Source organism: Rhinatrema bivittatum, chromosome 3 (assembly GCF_901001135.1).
Source record: "Rhinatrema bivittatum chromosome 3, aRhiBiv1.1, whole genome shotgun sequence".
In the NCBI taxonomy this organism is placed as follows: Eukaryota; Metazoa; Chordata; class Amphibia; order Gymnophiona; family Rhinatrematidae; genus Rhinatrema; species Rhinatrema bivittatum.
This window is the reverse complement of record NC_042617.1, coordinates 574776201-574802324: the sequence shown is the minus strand read 5'-3', so window position 1 is coordinate 574802324 and position 26124 is coordinate 574776201.

The following is a 26124-nucleotide window of genomic DNA, read 5'->3' as shown; positions in this document are numbered from 1 at the left end:
AAATTGCTCTGTTGGGCCTAGGCCCAGGCCTGAAGCCTGCCCAATGCAGGAACTGTGGCTTAGGGCCAAGCACAACAACAGGGTCTTGGCTAAAGTCCAGGCCTAACACCAGGGCCTTGACTGAGACCTCAAAAATAGAAAAATCTTACCTGCTTCGGCAATCTAGTGTTTTCATCCAGGGCCAGGTCTGATGCCTCAGCCTCAACCTTAAGTTAAAGAATTACAGTATACCGCATCTACGGTTAACCCATAAAGGGAATTTTAATATACTTTACATATCGCTTATAATATTGAATCATGTATCTGAACAACTGCGGCACCCTCTGGTTAAAGTACAATCCATTTCGAATTTATTTATGTGCCTATTTGTAAACCGTTGTGATGGTATATCACCAAACGACGGTATAGAAAAGTTTTTAAATAAATTAAAAAAAAAAAAAAAACCCTAGGCCAAGGCCCAGTCACAGGCCTGAAGCCATAGTCTGGTCCAGAGACCAAGTCCCAAACATTGGGTCCTCAGCCTGGAACCAGCACTGGGGCCTGACCTGGAGGCCGGGTCCCACCACCAGGCCAGGCCCAATGCTGCAACCTTGTATGATGCCGGAACCTGACCCAGAGGACATTTACTCCATCTTTTGGGCATTTGTTAGAACAGATTGGATTTTCTACACATGTCCAGCAGCTCTTGCAGCCTTGCATTATAGCAGAATAATTATATCGATCACAGCAGGCCTCGAGATGCAAACCTTTGCATTCACTATAAATCTACTTTGACATATTGTTTAATTGATCATAACTTTCTTAATATGCGTAGGCACGAGAGGATGTAGCAATCCTTGTCATCCAAATATTACTATGGCTGAGGAAAGTGAGGAGCTGGTTTTCATGTGTTCTTTGACCAATAACACTACACCTGTTCAAGATTGATACATGTTAGGGATGTGCGAGGAAAAACAATTTGTTTTCCTTTTTTGGTTCATTTTCAGTAGGCGTTTTCCCCATGAATTTTGGTTTGTGGATTCCTTAATTCATTTGATTCGTGGGAAAAAAATGAATCAAGCAATTAAAAAGAAAAAAAAAAACAGCCAAGAAATGAAAACTAGGCCTTCCTCTCACCCCTCTCTTATCCAGTCTGGTGGGGATCCACCAGCGGCGACTAGATTGAAACCTCAGACTTGCGGAGACCGAGACCGCGATAGGTCACTGTGGCCTCGGCCTACTCAAGGCTGATGACTCGGCCTAAGCCAGACTGGAGACGAAGAATGGAGGACTGACCATAGAGCAAATGATAAACTAAAGACTGACCATGAAAGAAGGCAAGGACAAGAACTCAGGAACATGAACCAAACTGCCAATAGAAGAACCAGGAACACAAGACAAAGAAGACATGAACACAGGAACTAGAATCAGGGACATAGGAACCACAATCAGGAACATAGGAACACATTAAGGTAAAGCTCTTCTACCAGAGTAGTCAACCTTTTACCAAAGCACTGGAGATGCACCATGGAGGCCTTTAATAAGGCTGAAGAGATATCATCAGGAGATGCTTCCAGATGATTCCCACCGCTGGCCCTTTAAATGCAGGAGGATCGATGCACGTGCACTCTAAGGAGAGAGGGGCCCACCAGTGTCAGCAGCATCCTGCCCCACATGATGACAGCAGTGTTCTGCCATGTCAAGACGTGGTCTTCTACCATGTCCAAGAAGGACTGCCCGGCATTGGAGAGGGGCAACAGGGACCTGGTAGCCCAGGTAAGTACAGCAGTTTTCAGGAAGAGCCCGTGAACTGCCAAATGCAAAAATACCCCTCCTTTTAAACCCACTCCCTGAGAGTCTCGGTTTCATGAGATGGAGGGAGTGAAACTCCCTTAACAGGTTGGTGTCTGAAATATTAAAGGCAGGTTCCCATGTATTTTCTCCAGTGCCAAATCCTTTCCAGGAAACGAGGTATTCCCACCTCTTGCCCCTTTGATGAGAATCCATTACGTCTTCCACTTTGAGGACCTCATTGTCCTCAATGTTGAGTTCAGGTTGTGCCGTGGAGGGATAGGAGAGCATTAAGGATTTCAATAATGATACATGAAAAACGTTGTGGATACCCAGTGTGTGTGTGGCAATTTCAGCTAATATGTTATAGGCCTAACTTGACAGAGAATAGTAAATGGTCCAATATGCTGTGGGGCAAGGCGCATAGATGGCTCTCTGAGGCATATATGGTGCATGCTTAACCAGACTTTCGCCCCTGCTTTAAACTATGGGGCAGGCCTCTGGTGCACACTGGTGTTTCTTCTGGCCCTTTGGGCTGCTTTCGCAATCATTTCAGTGGAATGGGTCCAGAGATTTTGGAGTTCCTGTATGGACAGCTGTGCCACGGGTGACAGTACTACCACGGGAAGTGGCGGAAGAGGCAAAGGTTGCTTCCCGTAGACTATGTAAATCACCTTTATTGGGGTAAAACTCCCAATTAAATTTGTCCAAGGGCCGAGTATGGTATGTGACGAACCCTGATGTTGCCTATAAAAGGACACATGCAAAAATCCCCCTTCTCTATTGGGTTTTTAGCAATACTAATTAAATGCTATACGCAATCATTGTTTTTCCTGCTGGTTAGGAGAAGAAGAGGTAAAAAAATAGGATAAGGTGAATGTGAAGACAGTCAATTATTCTTTAACAATTTTTTTACTAGTATAAAATATACATTTGGTAACAGTTAAACTATAAACTCATTACTCTATTAACCTTTTTTTTAATCCTTTTCAGGTCTCAAACTAATAAGACATCTCTTCAATCAATATTCATATAAAAGAACAAATACCTCATTTAATCATCTTATCAGATAAGTACCTTATATGATTTTCTGTGTAACTTTACATATATCTATTTTTACTTTTCTAATACAAGCCTTTGGAATTGATACTTTGTGTACTCTTTTCTTTTTTTTTAGGTATTCATAGAAAGTTTCTCAGATGTATCCTTTCTTCTGATTGTGAAACAACTGTCAGGTAAGTAATACTCTCTTTATTATCTTTTTGTCTTTTGTCTTTCTAGCATCTTTTAATTTGTACTGTTTTGTTTTTCTTTTTCTTTACCAAACAAGCTGTTTATTATTTTATTTTCTATTTTTGCTTTTGTGTGCATACTTTGCTTTTTTTTTTTTTTAAGTCTTTCAATATTTTTATAGCGAGCGTTGCTTATGTGCACTGAAATTCTTTATCTTTCTGGTCATCTTCTTTTACCTATTGCCTGTCTCAAACAAATCAATAAGAGATACTAACTCCCTATGCACGCTTAGATCTTCTGCCAACTTCATATGCGTGTACCCTCAGTGTTGGTGGTAGTATCTAGCTGGAACTATGTTCTCTAACAAAAACAAAAGATAATTGTTTTTACCTTAACTAGATACGTTTTTAGCATGGATAGCAATAATAAAAAGTTTCTATTAAATTTATATTCTCATTCAAGAGAGTTTTTTTTTAAATTCTGCTGTAGAGAGGTGCATATTTATCACTGAAGCAATAAAATAGGTACTCCTTCTTTAGTTATTCAAACTTCATCCAAGACAAGTCAACTTTCACTTTAATAGTACTTCTTAGGTGAGTACTATTCCTTTGTTGACCAACTATAGCTCAATTTAAAGCTTCATCAGTCTATTATAGTGCTGGAGTGGGAAATAAAGGTACGGGGTTTTTTTCGGGATGGAGGTGGGACAGGTAGGGGAAGGGAGGGGAAGGTGGGGGGGAAAGGAAAGTTTTGGAGCAGCCTCAGAGGGAACGGGAAAGCCAGCTGGTCTCCCTGAGGGCTTGGCGCGCACATGGTGCACTAGTGCGCATGTTATAAAATTGGGCGTACATTTGTGCGCTCCGGGTAGCGTGCACAAATGTAGGCCGCGCACGTACCTTTTAAAATTTGCCCCTTAGTCTCCTATAGGACCTTTATCCTGTTGGACTCTATACCATCCCGGACATAAAGCACCACTCCGCCACCAAGATGCTCCTCCCTATCATTGCGATATAATTTGTACCTCGGTATAGCACTGTCCCATTTGGTTATCCTCCTTCCACCATGTCTCTGAGATGCCAATTAAGTCTATGTCATCATTCACTGCTATACATTCTACCTTGTATGCTAATGACAGAAGTCTACTTCTTAGACTTCTGGCATTAGCATACAAGCATTTCAAAATGTGGTTTTTGTTTGTATTAACATTCTGCTTCTCAATTGACAGGGATAAATTGGAATCTTTTAGCTCAGGTGAGTTTTTAATTATAGGCACTTGAACTACTTTACTTATTATTGGAACCTCACTGTTGGGATACCCTAACTCTAATGCTTTATTAGTATCTTTTAAAGATACCTCCCTCCAAACCAATCACTGCTATGCAACTGTCGGCTTTCCCCTTTGATTTAGATTAAAGGTGTTCTGTCTACTTTTTAAAGGTTAGCACCAGCAACCTGGTTCCACCCTGGTTAAGGTGAAGTCCATCCCTTCAGAAAAGAGTACCTCTTCCCCAAAAGGTTCCTCGGTTCCTTACAAAAGTGAATCCCTCTTCGTTGCACCATCGACTCATCCACGCATTAAGACATAGGAGCTCTGCCTGCTTCTGGGGACCTGTGCATAGAACAGGGAGCATTTCAGAGAATGCTGCCCTGGAGGTTCTGGATTTTAGCTTTCTACCTAAGAGCCTAAATTTGGCTTCCAGAACCTCCCTCCCACATTTTCCTATGTCTTTGGTGCCCACATGTACCACGGCAGCTGGCTCCTCCCCAGCATTGTCTAAAATCCTATCTAGGTGAAGTGTGAGGTCCACCACCTTTGCACCAGGTAGGCATATTACCAGGTGATCCTCATGCCCACCAACTATGATGGACGACCTAACCCTTCCCTCCTGGGCTGTAGCCCTGGGATACTCTTCCTTGGTACACCAGGTTGATGATCTCCGATCATGAGACCTTCCTCCTCCAAGGCAGCACCAGGGCTGCCAGACTGGAGTTGGGAATTAGCTATGATGTCCAGGTCTCATCTTTATACCTCTCTGTCTGCCACTCTAGCATCCAGAGATCAGACTCGTTCTCTAAGAGACAGGAGATCTTTGCATCAATTTCTCACCAGTGGGTAAAAAAATCATTCATGTGACACTTGATGCAGAAGACAGGGAGGCCCCACTCTTGCTGCTGGACTGCTGCCTTCATCTTAAATTTGTTCAGTTCCTAGTTAAGTTTTAGGTTGCTATGGGAGTAGGACTGCATACAATTAGGCTCCTTTAAATGTATTAGTGTATTCACAATATATCTGGTAGTGACCTACAAGGGAATGATTAAACTCTTGATAAGATGTGGGGATTGTCTGAATTTAAGTTAAAAGGCTGATTAATTTTTTTATTTTTATTTTTATTTTTTTTAGTGTGAAAGTGTCAGCTGCCTATAAATGAAAGGATGAGTTAGGGGAGGGTGGGACAGGGATGGAAGGGTTGGGAAATACAAAACACACAGACTTTGTTTTTTTGCCTGGGTTTTTGACTAACTATTTAATATAAAACACACAAAACTCTTGGTTTTTGCCTGCCCTCTGTCTAGCTATTCAACACAAACACATTAAATAATATACCCCAATAGTTTTCCTTTCCCCCCAATACTTTTAAGTTTTAAAAATTTCCCCACACAGCACTTACTGATTATATTTTCAGCCACCAGCAAGGTGATCCTCTCCTCTCAGTACACCTAAAACATATGTTTGCTGTTCTACTTGAATGCCCTTTTCAAGTGTTTGATTACATATAGATGTATTTAATTAAGCAATAAAAAGAAATGGCACAAATAATTATACCCATAAAGAACGAAAATTCAGATCTTAATAGTTCTCTGGGCTATGCATTTCTCTTCATTCACTGTATCCACCCATAGAATGAATGGGTGAAAGACAAGTGTTCTGAATTAGATACAACTTCTAATAAAAATAATCATTTTGTAGAATTTCTTGGGGATAACTACTATAACATTCAGAGACAGGCCATATAAGGAACTTTCCTCAGTGTGAATTCATGTTCATTATGACAAACATGTAAGACACATCACAGGATCATCATTCACAGCTTAATTTACATAGGCCTGGTTTCATCATTCATCACTGAATGATGAATCCAGCAAAAATGGGGGGCGGGGGGTTGAAGGGGGGGCGGGCCTGTGAAAGCCCGCAGCCTTCATACCACCACGGTGTCTTTGCTGCTGGCTTTCGCACCGAATAGCGCCACCGTGAAAGGTGGTGCTGTTCGGCGCGCTACTGCCGACGATAGCATTGGTAACATTATCGCCGGCAGGGAAGACACCGATGACTCCTCCCTCCCCCACCCCGACTCCTCCCCTCTCCCTAATTTGCATTATATTGCATGCGAAAAGGCCCTTTTCACATGCGATATGGCCTTATCGCGTGCGTTAGGGCCCTAACGCACGCGATAAAGCTTTAGTGAATGACCCCTTAATTTGCATATGAAGACAAGACCTATGAAGTCCTGAAAGCTCTTCTATAACAGCATTATTTTTGGTCCTTTATAGCATTTTGGTGCTTTATAGTATTTAAATATAAATTCACTGGAAATAGGCCATATATATTCTTTTACCCCAGCTCACTAATTCTATTATTAAGGAGTAATCAATCACCTTTCTAATGCAAATGTCAAATTTTTATTCATTTAATGAAGATTTTTAATACGAATGTACACATTACTACCTCCAAAAACTGATTCAATACAAATCAAAATTTCCCATTCATAACTACACACACCATTCACACCTCTTCCCCATTCATACACACCCCATAAAACATGTATAAATACATCCTGTGACACAGAATTTTTTAAAATAATATCGTGCTTTTCAAATGACTGCTTTCACAAAAACACAATTGCAATGAATTTCACATTAGTTCTTAGACACAGTTCCTCCAATGTTTTCCTCCACTGGAAAAGGCGTGAACAGTCACTCAGTCCGGCACAGACTGCTCAAGTTTTGCACATATTCTTATACTTTACTTTATCAGGTTTATGAATCACATAAATGTCCCCAATCATGTGATTCAAATCACAGTTCCAAAAACCTGAAAGCCGCAGTTAATGCTCACATGCTCCGATTCTCCAAATAGATGTACTTTACAATCTGCCCGATGCCATGGCGTTTCGGTGGCCGTCCCGCCGCCTGCATCAGGGGACTATTTCAACTTAGTCCTGAACCCAGACCTCAGTTTCCAGATTAACACCGGCTTGCTGGCACTGGCAGATCTTTATATGTGTCTTCCAACTGCCAATGTTGAAAAAAAGACATTTACTCACTGAAGCATCTTAAGCATGGCATATCATATTATCAGTGTCACTATGTTATTCAAAGCAATATTATCATACCATGCAACAAACCATCCCCCTCACACACACCGAAACAGACTTACCCACAGTCACCATAAAACACTAGGGATGTGCAGAGGGACCGCATACGTTGCATTCGGTATTCATATTTGTCGGGGGGCAGATACATTGCATTCAGCAAGGGGGGCCCCCGATACATTCATGCATTCATTCTTATTCATTTCCCGGCTAAAATTTAATTAACTACAACCCCCCACCCTCCTGACTCCCCAAGACTTACCAAAACTCCCTGGGGGTCCAGCGGGGGGTCCGGGAGTGATCTCCTGCACTTGGACCGTTGGCTGCCAGTAATCAAAATGGCGCCGATAGCCTTTGCCCTTACTATGTCACAGGGGCTCCCAGTGCCATTGGTCAGCCCCTGTCACATGGTCGGAGCACAAGATGGCACCGGCCATCCATTGCTCCTACCATGTGACAGGGGCCGACCAATGGCACCAGTAGCCCCTGTGACATAGTAAGGTCAAAGGCTATCGGCGCCATTTTGAATACCGGCAGCCGACGGTATGAGTGCAGTAGATGGCTCCCGGACCCCCCGCTGGACCACCATGGAGTTTTGGTAAGTCTTGGGGGGGTCAGGAGGGTGGGTTGGTTTTTTTTAATTCGCTCCTTTAGACGGCCGAATAATTCGGTGACGATTCGTTGTATTAGTGGGGAATCGCGATACATTTCGCTTCCCCACAAATACAACGAATATGGCCCTATACATTGCAGATTACCAATACTTGCAAACGAATGCACACCCCTATAAAACATCAAGCTGTGAGCTTAAACTCCAAGATTTAAAACCCCCCAAAGCTACACCCCTCCCCCGCCCCATGACATGACATCATCAATATGCAGCCAAACTCTTGGATAAACCTCCATGTAATCATTTATCAATTTTCTTTCTCACTGAATGTGTTCAAGGGACCTCATCCCTTCATAAATTTATGGATCTCTTCTTTCAAACACAACTTTTAACCACATCAACTAGAACGGGACAAACCCGACCTGATTGGGAACTCCTAGTTTCAATATTCACTAAAAAAAATACTAAAACACTGTACCTGAGTGAAGGGTTTTTTTTATATACAAAAAAACCACTCAACCAGGATACATCATAAACCCCCCTCACACATGCAAAAAAAACCCCTCACACTCACCAGAAACCAACTTACCCACAATCACCATGAAAACCAATTTCCTTTCGTGGCTGTGAGCTTTACCGCAAAACTCCTGGGTTTAAAACCCCTTAAACCACACCCCTCCCCACCCCACATCATGACATCATCAATGCGCAGCAAGGCTCTAAGACAAATCTCCATATAGTCATTTATAATTTTTCTTTTCTCACTGAATGTGTTCCTGCATAGATTTATAAATCACTCTTTTTATACAGCACTTTTAACCGCATTGTCTATAAATGGGAAAAACCCGACCTGATAGTATTTCACAAATTACAAAGACTCTGGTTTTCTCCAGAAGCAATACAACAACTAGAACTCATTTACATAACACAAAAAATTGAGGACTCTAAGAAAAGATTATTGTAATATGTTTTTCATTAATACCAATAATTTTATTAAATCCCATTAAAATAAAATGCTATAATTATTGTTTTACCTCTTCACAATCTTAAACAACTTTTCTAAAAAATATCAGACACAAAAACAATATTTTTCAAGTAGTACTGGGGACTAGCTATACTTCAGAAAGCTAGATACTATAGCTTCTAATCACTGTTGATAGTAAATACTAGATCATAATTTTTTAAGTATTCATCTTGAGAGTACTTCCTCATGGCAAGTTTCCAGCTGTGCTCTGACTTGATAGTTAATGGTAGTGCTGTCATGCTGTAACTAATTTAAATCTATTACATTGCACAGTATAAGTAATAGAAATGTGCATTCATTTGAATCTGAATGGAAAAATATAACAAATGAGTTGATTTTAAGTTTGGTTTATTGCAACCACACTGAAATAATGAGACATTAAAAAAAATCTTTTTCAGTTCTTTAAGTTTGGTGCCATTAATGTCAATGGGAGAAACAAAATAATGTTGGTTTTTTTCAACTTCAAGAAACAGTGGAGCCGGTTAGGGATAGGAGAATAAAGAGCAGGAACAATCATGTGGAAACACTTTTTCAACTATCTATCCAAGCTGCATGACATGATAAATCCTTGTATTAGGTGAAAGTGAAATTAGAAGTAATCTTTTTTTCAGTTATTCTCTGCTGGATCTCAGATAGAGAAAGCAGATGTTCTGAAGCTACTTGCTTCAATGTTCAAGGTTAAAGAAAAACTTACTTAAAATAAACCTATTTAAATTTAGAGGATAAAGCAAGGTTTATTGATACAATTACTATTTCTATATCCAAACTGAGGTTTAGGGTAATAGTAGCAGGAGAAATTGTAAACTTTCAGTCAGATGGTTACAGTGTACATCATCAGAGTAAGGCTAGTACTGTAGCAGACAGTGTGTGACAGAGACATTGGCTGTTTCTTGCAGCGTGTGCAGAGCGTAAAGTTACTGTTACAGGGAGCAGCTTGCTTTCTCTGTGTAAAAGAGTGACAGTGTACTAATTTGCGTGTGTGTGACTCTTGCACTAAATTTTACTTTGCATACACAGCCAGAAAGCATGAGCAATTCACTGTTATTCTCTTTGTAACAAAAGTGAGTGTCTGATCTTCTGTCTGTCTGTGTCCACACTGGGGTGTACATTCTAACACTAAAAGTGCCAACCCACTAATGATATTTTTTTTCTAAATTCAATAATGTGACCGGCATCAAGAGGCACACATGGAAATGGGAAAGAAAAGAAATTGGCAAGACATTTCCTCCAGGGAGAGCCTGGGGTCAGCACAAGTAGCAGTGATGACTATAGACCAGTGAGCCTGACTTCAGTACCGGGAAAAATAGTGGAAACTATTCTCAAGATCAAAATCGTAGAGCATATAGAAAGACATGATTTAATGGGACACAGTCAACATGGATTTACCCAAGGGAAATCTTGCCTAACAAATCTGCTTCATTTTTTTGAAAGGGTTAATAAACATGTGGATAAAGGTGAACCAGTAGATGTAGTGTATTTGGATTTTCAGAAGTCATTTGACAAAGTCCCTCATGAGAGGCTTCTACGAAAACTAAAAAGTCATGGGATAGGAGGCGATGTCCTTTCGTGGATTACAAACTGGTTAAAAGACAGGAAACAGAGAGTAGGATTAAATGGTCAATTTTCTCAGTGGAAAAGGGTAAACAGTGGAGTGCCTCAGGGATATGTACTTGGACCGGTGCTTTTCAATATATATATAAATGATCTGGAAAGGAATACGGCGAGCAGACTGTGATACATTACAGGAGGACCTTGCAAGACTGGAAGATCTGCCATTTGGATGCCATTTGGCATCCAAATGGCAGATGAAATTTAATGTGGACAAGTGCAAGGTGTTGCATATAGGGAAAAATAACCCTTGCTGTAGTTACATAATGTTAGGTTCCATATTAGGAGCTACCACCCAGGAAAAAGATCTAGGCATCATAGTGGATAATACTTTAAAATCATCAGCTCAGTGTGCTGCAGCAGTCAAGAAAGCAAATAGAATGTTAGGAATTATTAGGAAGGGAATGGTTAATAGAATGGAAAATGTCATAATACCTCTGTATCGCTCCATGGTGAGACCACACCTTGAATACTGTGTACAATTCTGGTCGCCGCATCTCAAAAAAGATATAGTTGCGATGGAGAAGGTACAGAGAAGGGCAACCAAAATGATAAAGGGGATGGAAAAGCTCCCCTATGAGGAAAGGCTGAAGAGGTTAGGGCTGTTCAGCTTGGAGAAGAGACGGCTGAGGGGGGATATGATAGAGGTCTTTAAGATCATGAGAGGTCTTGAATGAGTAGATGTGACTCGGTTATTTACACTTTCGAATAATAGAAGGACTAGGGGGCATTCCATGAAGTTAGCAAGTAACACATTTAAGACTAATCGGAGTAAATTCTTTTTCACTCAACGCACAATAAAGCTCTGGAATTTGTTGCCAGAGGAGGTGGTTAGTGCAGTAAGTGTAGCTGGGTTCAAAAAAGGTTTGGATAAGTTCTTGGAGGAGAAGTCCATTAACAGCTATTAATCAATTATACTTAGAGAATAGCCACTGCTATTAACTGCATCAGTAGCATGGGTTCTTCTTAGTGTTTGGGTAATTGCCAGGTTCTTGTGGCCTGGATTTGGCCTCTGTTGGAAACAGGATGCTGGGCTTGATGGACCCTTGGTCTGACCCAGCATGGCAATTTCTTATGTTCTTATATTCTTATGATGATGAGAAACATAGGATCATGAAAATTAGAAGCCCCACTACTAAATTCAAGAGGCATTATTTTAAGATGGGGAATCCAGCTAGAGATGCAGGGCTGATTTAGAAGCCGGAACAGCAGCTGCTTGATTACATCTCCACTGTTGGCATGGTGCAGAGAATGAAAAAGGCAGACTCAGTGTAGAGTGACAGCAGGTGTGTGGGAAAACTAGGAGGGCATAAACTAAAACCAGCATTTCACTCTCTGATTTGTTCTGACCAGTGACTGCAGCAGATCTTTGCAGATCATACTGATTCAGATGAATTGTGTGAGGGACTGGAAGAATTAGAAGAAGGGTGTTATGGGTGCCATCCGCGGCAAGACCCACCACACAGCCCCCTCACCTTTCTACAGTGACTCCAGCCCCTGGTTCCTCCTTGCTGGCGGAGGTGGGCCGTCAGCTCCATCCTCAGGCCTCCCCCGGTGCCTCCAGCTCTGCTACAGTCCCCGGCGTTCCCAGTCATGCTTCCACTTCTTGTCGGGCCTCTCCGGGTGGCCTGCAGAGAGACGCTGCTACTCGCGCCGCGCCCCTCCCTAGGTGTGTGCGCATCATTGATTCTTAAGTAGGGACCACGGTGGGAACTAGCCGCGGCCCCGGATGATGACATCAACCTAAGTGCAGTATTTAAGCTCAGGCTCTGCTCCCTAGCATTGCCTTTGCAACAGGTAGGGATGTGAATCGTGTCCTCGATCGTCTTAACGATCGATTTCGGCTGGGAGGGGGAGGGAATCGTATTGTTGCCATTTGGGGGGGTAAAATATCGTGAAAAATCGTTAAAAATCGTTAAAAATCGAGGGTTCCGGCGCCTCGCTGAACAACCTCCTGCAGTCGATCTCCTGCCGGCGCCATTTTCCGTACGAAAACGATTTGCGGCGGGAAATCGCTCCCTGACCCCCGCTGGACCTCCAGGAACTTTTGGCCAGCTTGTGGGGTGCCTCCTGACCCCCACGAGACTTGCCAAAAGTCCAGCGGGGGTCCGGAAGGACCTCCTGCCGTCCAATCGTGTTCGTCTATGGCCGCCGCCATTTTTCGCCGCCATTTTGGAAAATGGCGCCGGCTGAAGACAACAAGATTGAGGAGCAGGAGCCCGTTCCGGACCGCTGCCGTTCCGGACCGCCGCTGGACCCGCAGGTTATTTAAGTCATTTGGGGGGGGTTCGGGAGGGTGGGGGATTTAATTTAAAGGGTCGGGGGTGGGTTTTAGGGGGTTTTAGTGTGCCGGCTCACGATTCTAACGATTTATAACGATAAATCATTAGAATCTCTATTGTATTGTGTTCCATAACGGTTTAAGACGATATTAAAATTATCGGACGATAATTTTAATCGTCCTAAAACGATTCACATCCCTAGCAACAGGTCTTCTCGCTGGTCGAGTACTTGTTGCTTCCTAGAGATTTGTCTCATCCCTGCGTTCCTGTTCTTCATTGTTCCTGGTTCCTGTCTTTGCGTTCCTACCCTGCTTTATGCTTTGGATTGAGTACACGGACTTTCATTTTGCTTTGCCTGACTTTGCCATTGATCATCTCCAGACCCAGACCTCTGCTTTGCCTGACTATGCTACTGCCTATCTCCAGACCCAGACCTCTACTTCGCCTGACTATGTTACTGCCTATCTCCAGATCCAGACCTCTTCTTTGTCTGACTATGCCTGGAGTATCTCCAGACCCAAACTTCTGCTTCATCCGACTACGCATTACCTATCTCCAGACCCAGAACTCCGCTTTGCCTGACTATGCTTTTGACCATCTCCGTGATCAGACCTCTGCCTTGCTTGACTAGGCTCTTGACTATCTCAGTGATGAGTCCTCAGCCTTGCTTGCCACTCCTTCGGATTGCCGCCAGCCCTGACTCAAACCTACCATTGGATGCCTCTTCAGCTTACTCCCTGGACAAGGTTTCTTCAGGCTCCGGCCTGCTTTTGCTTGATCACCCCCTGTCTGCCTTTGTTCTTTTGGTGCCTGAGTTTCTATGACATTACCCAGGCCAGAGTAAGACTGTACCAACTCTCACCTGCTGTCTCTGGGCTGAACCAACTCCTACTGCAACTACATACAGAGGCCCACCTAAGTCCTACCGACCCCGGCACCCAAAGGCTCAACCCACAGGGAATGAGGGCTGGTATAGGTGAAGCTCCAGCGGCCTCTGTCTATCAGCCCACTCCACCTGCCGATGGTGGGGACCCGTAGGGCCTTACCTACGGGTTGCATCAAACCCACCTCGGCCCAAGGGTCCACCTCCGATGCAACAAAGGGGATATTGAAAATCTAGTATCTGAGAAGGGTTGGGAAAATCTAATTACTAGTGCAATATCTGATGAGCAGCCAAGGACCAATAGCATAGCCATAAAGATATTAAGTGATACTGAAGGGGCCAAGACCACCACCATGATAGATGCTCCTGGCCTTTTATCTCCTGGTTTGCCCTAACCCTTCAATCCCAGTAGCAGCCAAAGATCATTAGGACAGCAGCCTTCATCCCATGTTAACAACACATGCAGGAGGTTGAGAACATGGACTTTAAACAGCTACTGTATCTCTTAGCCACCAATTAAAAAGTGACCACCAGGACAACAAATAGTAGACTGGGGATTTCCATCCTGTACACTCAGTGGCATACCCAGGTGAAAGTACAGATACCCAGGTGAAAGTACAGCTGGTCAAGGCTAAGAGGAGAAGCATCAATTTCACCAATGACAACTGGAGTTAGCCAGAATGGTACACATGCCTACCTATCTCTGATAGCACACTGGTAGAAACTAAATTTAAGCAGGATCAGCAATAGCTTAAGCAGTGGTGTACCAGTAAGGTACAATTGGGCTGTATTGCACACCCAAGTGATGGATCAGAACCATACCTCAGTCCAAATCTTAGCAGTGATAAAGGAGAAGGCCAGAAACACATGATTGTCTCTCTTTTTATTTTTTACAGATGGTGGAAGGAAAATAATCATGGAAGTGGGTGATGTGACTATCAGGAGATCTGATGCTTTACACACTTGCTGAACCTAGCAGTTAGGGATGCCTTCAAGCTGTAAGCAAAGGAAGGCAGCAGCTTTGTGCTACAGGAACTGATAGAAAGGTACAGGAAATTAGTAGGGGATTTTAACCAAAGTTTAAAAGATGGACAACAGTCCAGAGAGAAGCAGGAAGCAGTAGAGATGACTCTGCACTAACTCTGGGTGTAGGCATCAGGTGGAATTCCATCTAGCTAAAGCTGCAGAGGTTAGCAGAGCAACAGACTGTTCTTCATGACTTGTCCCTGGAGAGCAAGATAATGTAGATTGCATCCTGAGGCATCCTGAGGCATCATGATTAGGTGTACATGAAGCAGATGGTATGAGTCTTGAAGCCCTTCAAAGATGCCATGGGAGGTCTCAGTTCTACAAGAGCCACTCTGTGTCAGGTCATTCTCACAGTCCCTATCACGGGAGGTGTTACTGTTCATGGACTCCTTGCAACAGCAAGTGCAAGATAAGCTTAAACCCCTCGACCAGTTGGATACTTTATTTATTTATTTATTTATTTATTTATTTAGGGGTTTTTATATACCGCAGTACGTAAAAATACATCACCGCGGTTTACAATAAACAATAATTAGCAACAGGCTTTACAGTTAACAAGTATTATAGATAACAGGCAGTACAGACAGTAAACCAAAAATTAATATAATGTTTTACATACAATAATGAAATTCGGATTTTTCTAGAAATAATTTACGAACCAACCAAAACCTTAGCGCATAAAAGTCAATAATAGAGCTGATAGTAACCACCGTAACTAAATTGAAAAAAAAGGAATATTCTGTTATTTTAACACTAATAGAATTAACACTAATAATTATCACTAATAATTAACACTAATAGAATTATTACTTATAGGCTACCCATTTATTTGCTTTTTATTCTGCTTTTTTATACTTCAAAGCAGATAACATTTAGGTACTATAGCTATTTCTCTGTCCCTAGAGGGCGCACAATCAGGGATGGTAATTTTTAAACAGGTGCATGGGCGCACGTATGTGTGTGTTTATTGGCCTGCACCCAGGGTCATGGCAATTTTATAACATAGCATGCTTACATGCGTGCATGATATAAAATAGCCTGACCATGCGCACATGTGCTCTCAATTTTAAGTGAATGTGTGCCTATGCAAGCAAATGTCGCTTCTATCATGTAAGTGGGGGATTTGAAAAGCCACATGCTCCAATGCCTTTACCAGTTTTCCCAGTTCATTCCCAGTTTGCCCAAGTAAGGAATAGGACTTCCAAACCCCCCTAGTCTCATAGACTCCCTTCTCCCCGTTAACCCCAACCTTTAAACCCCAGTGGATCTGTCTATGTTTATTTTATAACTTATACTTCATCCATAGCAGAAGTAAAGTTACATGGTAGGGGACCCCGATGTGCACCTGGCACATAATTATTTATGTGATAAGAAAATTACATGGCAGGGGACCCCGATGCGCACCAGGCACGTAATTTTTTATGTGATAATAAAGTTACACGGCAGGGGACCCCGATGCCCACCAAGCACGTAATTATGTATGTGATAATAAAGTTACACGGCAGGGGACCCTGATGCGCACCCAGCACGTAATTATTTATGTGATAATAAAGTTACATGGCAGGGGACCCCGATGCGCACCTGGCACGTAATTATTTATGTGATAATAAAGTTACACGGCAGGGGACCCCGATGTGCACTGGCATGTAATTATTTATGTGATAATAAAGTTACATGGCAGGGGACCCCGATGCGCACTGGCATGTAATTATTTATGTGATAATAAAATTACACGGCAGGGGACCCCAATGCGTACCTGGCACGTAATTATTTATGTGATAATAAAGTTACATGGCAGGGACCCCGATGCGCACCCGGCACGTAATTATTTATGTGATAATAAAGTTACACGGCAGGGGACCCCGATGCGCACCCGGCACGTAATTATTTATGTGATAATAAAGTTACTTATGTGATAATAAAGTTACATGGCAGGGGACCCCGATGTGCACCTGGCACGTAATTATTTATGTGATAATAAAATTACATGGCAGGGGACCCCGATGCACACCCGGCACGTAATTATTTATGTGATAATAAAGTTACATGGCTGGGGACCCCGATGCGCACTGGCATGTAATTATTTATGTGATAATAAAGTTACACGGCAGGGGACCCCGATGCGCACCTGGCACGTAATTATTTATGTGATAATAAAGTTACATGGCAGGGACCCCGATGGGCACCTGGCACGTAATTATTTATGTGATAATAAAATTATATGGCAGGGGACCCCGATGGACACCTGGCACATAATTATTTATGTGATAATAAAGTTACATGGCAGGGACCCCGATGGGCACCTGGCACGTAATTATTTATGTGATAATAAAATTATATGGCAGGGGACCCCGATGGACACCTGGCACGTAATTATTTATGTGCTAATTTCAAGTTAAAATCCAGGAATGCCCATGCCCCACCCAGACCACCCCAACCCTTTTTTGAATTTTTCATTTGTGCATGTAGCAGCAAGTATGCACATTTCCAGGCGGCTTTTAAAATCCACTTGGCACGTGCTGGCTTGACTTGTGCACATATCTCACAGTTCTGGCACACGCTGAGCTTTTCAAATTCACCTTTTATATGTGTACCTGCAGCAATGGAAGGTAAAGTGATTTGCCCAAGGTCACAAGGAGCAGCAATGGGTTTTGAACCCTGGATCATAGCCCACTGCTCTAACTACTAGGCTAGTCCTCCACACCCATGCTGTGTGATCCATGGGTGAAAGAGAGTATTGTTCTCTTAGTCCAGCAGACTAATTTACTGGAAAGAGATTCTGGTGACTAAGGTTTGGGAACAGGATATAGAGAGGAGTGAGAGTGCAGCAAAGCAAAGAGTGGACACACCACACAGTACTGTCAGCAAGAGTAGTGCCCCCATTTGCTAGCTACAAGTTCCTCCTCCATCCTCCTGTGGCCACTGCAGAACAGACTCTCTTGTCACAAGCCATAGATACACTGCTTGGCTAGATAGATTATCTCTCCTTCCCCCAACCAGCACAAGAGATCCTAGCATGAATTTCAGTGATACATACCCTGCCTCACAGAGAACATTGAGAACATGGTGACAGATCATTTGGCATACTGCGCAGAAAAGACCATAGACTGGCAAGATCTGTCCAGGGTGGCCAACATTTCCTTTACTGCCCTCCAACCAGCATTTATAATGGATGGGTATTCCAAGTAGTCCTGTTAAAAACAAGAAAAAGTGAAAAGGTGACTTTTCTCGGTTAGCCCCAGTATTGTAGAACAATATGCCTTTTGATTTCTGTAAGGCACTATCAATCTTTTCAATGCAAACAAGCCTTGGGTCTTCATTTCAGCTTTCAAGCCACAATTAGTTTTGGATGGTTAGTTTATGCTTATTGAATGCCTGATCTGTTTTTAAAATGTGTTATTATTTTCATAGGATTTTTAATTTGCTTTTATTTGAAACTTGTGTGCTGATGACATCTAAATTGCAACATGTATCGATTCTGGCAGCTCAGAACAGCTACTAAAATGTAATGAATGGTTGGACAAAATAGCTGGAAGGCTTCTATCTCATAAATTAAAAATCATTCCCAGTAAGGCTGAAGTGTTATGAATATCCCATTAAGGAGGTAGTTGCTACCCATGGAATCAAAACTGATTCTAAGTTAAACTTCCAAATTAAATTTCAACCTTGAGCCAACATTCGTTTTACTATCTTCAGTACATTTGGCATTTACGGCCTTTTTTGGACTAGAAGAATTACCATGGTCATCAACTAAGCATTTGAACATGTTACAAAATACCTCCACAAAATTAATTTGTGAGAGTAAGAGTTTTGATTACGCTATCCTTCTACTGGAAGAACTTCATTGGTTACCTATGCAGGATGAAATTATGGAGGATAACTTTCAAACAAATGCGTGCAGCAGCATATATGCACATATATGGCAGTGAGCAGAGTATTTAATAACATGTGTATGATGTATGTATGCTTCATAAAATATGCATATGTCTACCCTGCAATATATGCATGTGCATAGGTTTACGTGTGATTACATGCAATTCAGTGAATTCACCTATATTAATGCATTCAATGTGCACTTTTCCTACCTATTTTTAAAATATACACGTGAATATTTTGCATGCAAACATAAAGTAGGACTTGCTTTCATAAGTCCTGATTTATGCACCTAAATCAGCCAATTTTTAAACATGTGTTTGTAAAAGAAATTAACCAGTTTACCAATTAGTCTACCAAGACTTTCCTGGTTCTTCAGACCTCCCATCCAGTCAGTACTACACAATACACTTGTTTACTATCACTTACACCAGATAATTAACTAGTATAAGAATATGAAATTAAGTTGGTAAATGTGCAACTTAAGCGGCTTTTGAAATGGCAACTTAGACATGTAAGTTTTGGTTCTACCTGGGAGCGCTCCAAGACTACCCCTTTTGTACACATGTACTATATATGTGTGTATAAAAGTGAAAATACCTGCATTTTTTTTACTTTTATAAAATAAGAAATATGTGAGATGCTGCTTATGTGTGTATTAAGAAAGGTGGAAGGAAGGCAAAATGATTAAAGGCATGGTTAAAAGGTGAGGTGAAAGAGGCTATTTTAGCCCAAAATCATTCTTCAAAAATTGAAAGAAGGACCCATCAGAAGAAAATAGGATAAAACATAAGCATTGTCAAGTTAAATGTAAAACATTGATAAGACAGACGAAGAGAGAATTTGAAATGAAGTTGGCCCTAGAGGCAAAAACTCATAACAAAAACTTTTGTAAATATATCCGAAGCAAAACATCTGTGAGGGAGTCTGCTGGACCATTAGATGACCGAGGGGTTAAAGGGGCTCTTAGGGAAGATAAGGCCATTGCAGAAAGACTAAATTAATTCTTTGTTTCAGTGTTTACTAATGAGGATGTTGGGAAGATACCAGTTCCAGAGATGGTTTTCAAGGGTAATGAGTCAGATGAAAGGGTAATGAGTCAGATGAAGTGAACCAAATCACTGTGAACCTGGAAGATGTAGTAGGCCAGAGTGACAAAATAAAGAGTAGCAAATCACCTGGACCGGATGGTATGCATCCTAGGGTACTGAAGGAACTAAAAAATGAAATTTTTGATCTATTAGTTAAAATTTGTAACCTATCATTAAAATAATCCATTGTACCTGAAGACTGGAGGGTGGCCAATGTAACCCCAATATTTAAAAAGGACTCCAGGGGCAATCCAGGAAACTAAAGACCAGAAGCCTGACTTCAGTGCTGGGAAAAATAGTGGAAACTATTCTAAAGATAAATTATAGAGCATATAGAAAGACATGGTTTAATGGAACATTAAACCATGTCTGGACCTCTGACCAACATCATAAACTGCTGCTTATCCCAAGGATTGTACCCAGACAGTCTAAAAATCACTTCCCTTAAACCCCTCCTCAAGAAACATAATTTAGACCCTAGCAATCTAGCTAATTTCCACCCCATCTCAAATCTACCATTCTTAGCCAAACTTACAGAGAAATTGGTTAATACCCAGCTTTCAGATTATTTAGAAGATCACAATATACTTTACCCTTCCCAATATGGTTTCCGCAAATCACGCAACACAGAAACCCTGCTCATCTCACTAACAGACCATATCATTATGGGACTAGACAAAGGTCACTCCTTTATTCTAATCCTCCTGGACATTTCGGCGGCTTTCGACACAGTCAACCACTCCATCCTCCTGAATCGCTTAGCAGACATAGGCATTTCCGGGTCAGTCCACAACTGGTTCAAGTCTTTCCTTAATAATAGAAGCTTTAAGGTAAAGATCAACAAAAATAAAGAATCTCCGTCGACAAACTCTTCTCTTGGTGTACCCCAAGGATCCTCCCTATCTCCCACCCTCTTCAATATCTACCTCCTCCCCCTTTGCCAACTGTTAACAACTCTCAACCTTATTCACTACATTTACGCAGATGATGTTCAGATTTTGATTCCCATAACAGAATCCATCACCAAATCCCTCTCGCTCTGGAACAACTGCCTACAATCTATCACTAGTCTCCTCAACAGTCTAAATTTGGTCCTCAATGCCGCTAAGACCGAACTTCTCTTCATTTCCTCCAACCAAGACAACCTCCTGCCACAGACCCACCACAACCACCTTCTCACCCATACTCAGGTTAGAGATCTTGGGGTAATACTCGACAACCACCTTAATCTAAAGAATATGATCAACACCACAACCAAAGACTGCTTCTACAGACTACAGGTATTAAAAAGACTCAACCTCTCCTATATTTCCACGACTTTAGGACAGTTCTTCAATCCTTAATATTTGCCTAAATAGACTACTGCAGCGCTCTACTCACAGGCCTACCCAGCTCAACCACCAAACCACTACAGATGATACAGAACGCTGCGGCCAGAATTTTGACCAGCACCAACCGGAGAGATCATATTACTCCCACCCTCCAAAACCTACACTGGTTACCAGTCAACCACAGAGTCCTACACAAATCCTAACAGTAATAGACAAAGCCATCCATAATCACCTTCATCTCGACCTTGAAATCCCCTTCAAACTCCACACCTCCAACAGACCAATGAGAGAAATCTACAAAGGAGCGCTACAAGCACCTCCAACCAAAGCCACACGCCTCATCTCAACCAGGGACCGGGCCTTTTCGACAGCAGGCCCAGCCATCTGGAACAACCTCCCCACAGAACTTAGGCTGGAACCTTGCCTACTTACATTTAAAAAAAAACTCAAAACCTGGCTGTTCCGCCAAGCCTTCCCGGATCCCTCGGACACTCATTAAATGATTAATCCGCTCACGAGCAATGGCACCCCGCTCCTCCTCTAAATACTTCATTTGCAGTAGCACTCCCCCTAATAATTGGACTAACACTACACCGGATTCCGTTATGACTCTTGTATTTAATTTATTTTAATACCCTCTTTGGGCCTTTTTCTTCCAGCTGCCTAAGCTTCCAAGTTTACGGTCCTTGTTAAATGTAACTTTTGTTTCTTTTGTCTCTTTGATTATAAAAAAGTTGTTCCTTCCGTTTCAGTTATCTACCCTTGTTCGATGTAAACCGAACTGATATGGTATTTAACCATGAAGGTCGGTATATAAAAATGCTAAATAATAAATAAATAAATAACACAGTCAACATGGATTTACCCAAGGGAAGTCTTGCCTAACAAATCTGCTTCATTTTTTTGAAGGGGGTTAATAAACATGTGGATAAAGGTGAACTAGTAGATGTAGTGTATTTGGATTTTCAGAAGGTGTTTAACAAAGTCCCTCATGAGAGACTTCTAAGAAAATTAAAAAGTCATGGGATAGGAGGTGACATCCTTTCATTGATTATAAAATGGTTAAAAAGAAAACAGAGAGTAGGATTAAATGGTCAATTTCTTCAGTGGAAAAGGGTAAACAGTGGAGTACCTCAGGGATCTGTACTTGGACCGGTGCTTTTCAATATATATATAAATGATAGGGATGTGAATCGTTTTAGGACGATTAAAATTATCGTCCGATAATTTTAATATCGTCTTAAACCGTTATGGAACACAATACAATAGAGATTCTAACGATTTATCGTTATAAATCGTTAGAATCGTGAGCCGGCACACTAAAATCGATCGTACGGCGCCGGAACCCTCGCTGAACGACCTCCTGCAGTCGATCTCCTGCCGGCGCCATTTTCCGTACGAAAACGATTCGCGGCGGGAAATCGCTCCCTGACCCCCGCTGGACCTCCAGGAACTTTTGGCCAGCTTGGGGGGGGGCCTCCTGACCCCCACAAGACTTGCCAAAAGTCCAGCGGGGGTCCGGAAGGACCTCCTGCCGTCCAATCGTGTTCGTCTATGGCCGCCGCCATTTTTCGGCGCCATTTTGGAAAATGGCGCCGGCCGAAGACAACAAGATTCAGTAGCAGGAGCCCGTTCCGGACCGCTGCCGTTCCGGACCGCCGCTGGACCCGCAGGTTATTTAAGTCATTTGGGGGGGGGGTTCGGGAGGGTGGGGGATTTAATTTAAAGGGTCGGGGGTGGGTTTTAGGGGGTTTTAATGTGCCGGTTTTGCGATTTTACGTTTTTTCGATTTTTTACGATTTTTCACGATTTTTCACGATATTTTACCCCCCCAAACGGCAACAATACGATTCCCTCCCCCTCCCAGCCGAAATCGATCATTAAGACGATCGAGGACACGATTCACATCTCTAATAAATGATCTGGAAAAGAGTACGACGAGTGGGGTTATCAAATTTGCGGATGATACAAAATTATTAGAGTAGTTAAAACATGCGGATTGTGATACATTGCTGAAGGACCTAGCAAGACTGGAAGTTTGGGCATCCAAATGGCAGATGAAATTTAATGTGGACAAGTGCAAGGTGATGCATATAGGGAAAAATAACCCTTGCTGCAGTTACACGATGTTAGGTTCCATATTAGGAGCTACCACCCAGGAAAAAGATCTAGGCATCATAGTGGATAATACATTGAAATCGTCGGCTCAGTGTGCTGCAGCAGTCAAAAAAGCAAACAGAATGTTAGGAATTAATAGGAAGGGAATGGTTAATAAAACAGAGGATGTCATAATGCCTCTGTTTCGCTCCATGGTGAGACCGCACCTTGAATACTGTGTACAATTCTGGTCACCGCATCTCAAAAAAAATATAATTGTAATGGAGAAGGTACTGAGAAAGGTAACTACAATGATAAAGGGGATGGAACAGCTCCCCTATGAGGAAAGGCTGAAGAGGTTAGGGCTGTTCAGCTTGGAGAAGAGACGGCTGAGGGGGGATATGATAGAGGTCTTTAAGTTCATGAGAGGTCTTAAATGAGTAGATGTGAATCATAGGGATGTGCAGAGGGACGCCATACATTGCATTCGGGATTCGTATTCATCGGGGGGCAGATACGTTGCATTCGGTAAGGGGGGCCCCTGATACTTTTATATGTTAATTCTTATTCGTTTCCCGACTAAAATTAAATTAACTACAACACCCCTCCACCCTCCTGACCCCCCCCCCCCCCAAGACTTACCAAAACTCCCTGGTGGTCCAGCGGGGGGGTCCAGGAGCAATCATTGCAAGTTGATTTGTTAAAATTACCATCTTTTGAAGAGATCAAGTTGGAAGGTATCAGGTAAATTTGATTTGCTCTTCAAACACTTGTGTTGTGAAATGACTCTGTCTTTCAAAGTATGCCATGAATTAGACCTGTCATAAATTCAAGAAAGTTACAAAAAAATAGACTTATTCTGAAAATAGGGTGACCTAACTGTCCAGTTCTGCCCAGGTCAGCCCAGTGTTCCAGCCTGTTGTACAATGTTCATTTACCAGGCTAACCAGGCACTGTAATATCTGGTCCAAAAAGGCTCGCTAGCCAATCGGAGCAAGCTTGGCAGGGTGATCCAATCAGGCACTTGTTCATCTCTTCAGGTGGCCGAGTGCAGCTGCGGATAAAAGTGTGAGGAGGAGACACTTGGCAGGAGCTTGGGCAGCACAGGATGCTCTTAAAGCCACTGCTTTCTATTGCTGTTCCTATGGCTTAGCGGAGGCAGGAGTGCCTTCTGCTACTGGCTCTCTCCCATGACCTCCGTCTCATGCATACTATGAGCTGTGTTACTAGTCCCTTAGGCCCTGTTGCTTTTTCTTGCCTGGGGTGGATGGGGTGGATGTGAGAAGTTGCCAGCGCTTTGTTTCCTGCCCTGAATCAGCTTGTGAGAGTAGTGAAATCGCAATTCATCTGACTTTTGACACTGATGTCATCTAGCAGGGCTATTTCATCAGGCCTGCAGCAGTCCACAGCTGCTAGCGCATGCTGCCGAATTTTTGGTTCAGAAACGGGCAGGAAACACATTGGGAAAATGCTTCCTACCCCGTGAATTCATCTCCAGTGAGAGCCCCTTAGACGATCATCTTGTGTGGTTCAGTAGCTGCGCTACTGCAAACTCAAGTGAGGAGATTAATGAAACAAGTTTGAGTCCTGGCGTCCGTATACGCCCATGATTACCCTCAACCATCTTGGTAGGGAGAGTGGCTCTACTCCGATTTTTGGAACAGTTGGAAATCCATGTTCAATTTTGGATCACCATTCTGGTTTTGGTGCTTCTCTTTTCTCTCAAGAACTGAGTATTACAAGTAATATGCCAGCTAGAGGACAGGCCCCCGATTATTCACGGGTTATGGTGCCAGAGCCTGTTAGTCCTCCCCAAGCGCTTGGTGAAATTGATGCAGGGGGGTTAGCTAATGAACGCTTTCTGGCATCCACACATGGACACGCCGATTTTATAACATACGTGTGCTGGAGCATGCATGTTATAAAATCGTCGGGCCATGCTCAAATGTACGCCAGAGTTTGTGATGTGCGCGCGCAAGGGGGTACAGTTCTTCAAATTTCGCACGACAATGCATCCCAGCCTTCCTCAGTTCCCTCTCAGTCCGCTCCAATTAAGGAACGGACTGGGAGGAAACTTTCCTACCCCTACCCTAACCTCCCTTCCCTTTCCCTCTCCTCCCCAACCCCTAATTCCTATCTTTTTTCTTTTTTTTCCCAACTTACTTCAGGGCCCGTCCTGAAGTAAGTTGCGTGAGCCGGAAGCCAGCCGGTGCGCAAGGCTCTGGAACAGTGATCAATGCTGCTGTCCCGGCCAGTCCCTTGCAGGAAGGCCGGCATGTATGCGCTTATCGGCCTTTATGTGCATGGCCGGGCCTTTTTGAAAATAGGTTTGGCGCATGCAAGGCCCGGCCATGCGCGTAAAGGTCAGATTTTACGTACGCGGGGAATTTATAATCTGGCCGATACGATTTTCCCACTGTAGCTTTTTTTCGTGTCTAGCCTCACAGCCTCACTGAAGGCATTACTTTCAAACTATTTAAAAGGATCTCTAAGCAGTTGGAGGAAGACATGACTATTTGGAGAAGTCTTTTGAGAAACTATAAGGGTGGTTATAATGTGTGGCAGTCCACACAGGTATCGAACATTGACCTTTATTTTCAAATGCCTCAGTTTGTTACTTATTTATTTATAGATTCTTGTATTCCACAGCTTCCAACATGAAGTGTCCCAACGCACATTCATAATTCAACACAAATTGCTTTGGAATATATTTTCAAGGGTTCTGGTGGACAGATCCATGACCAGAATCTTGGGATGCTATTGGGCTCATCCAAAATATCACATTCTAGGAGTTATTTCTGTTACAGAGTGGCCTCGAAAGGCCTTGAATTCTGTAATGAGAAGCGGCCTCGAAAGGCCTTGCATTCTGAGAGGGGGGGTGTTTTAGTGTGCCCATGGGCCTCAGCCCGAACCTAGATGGATC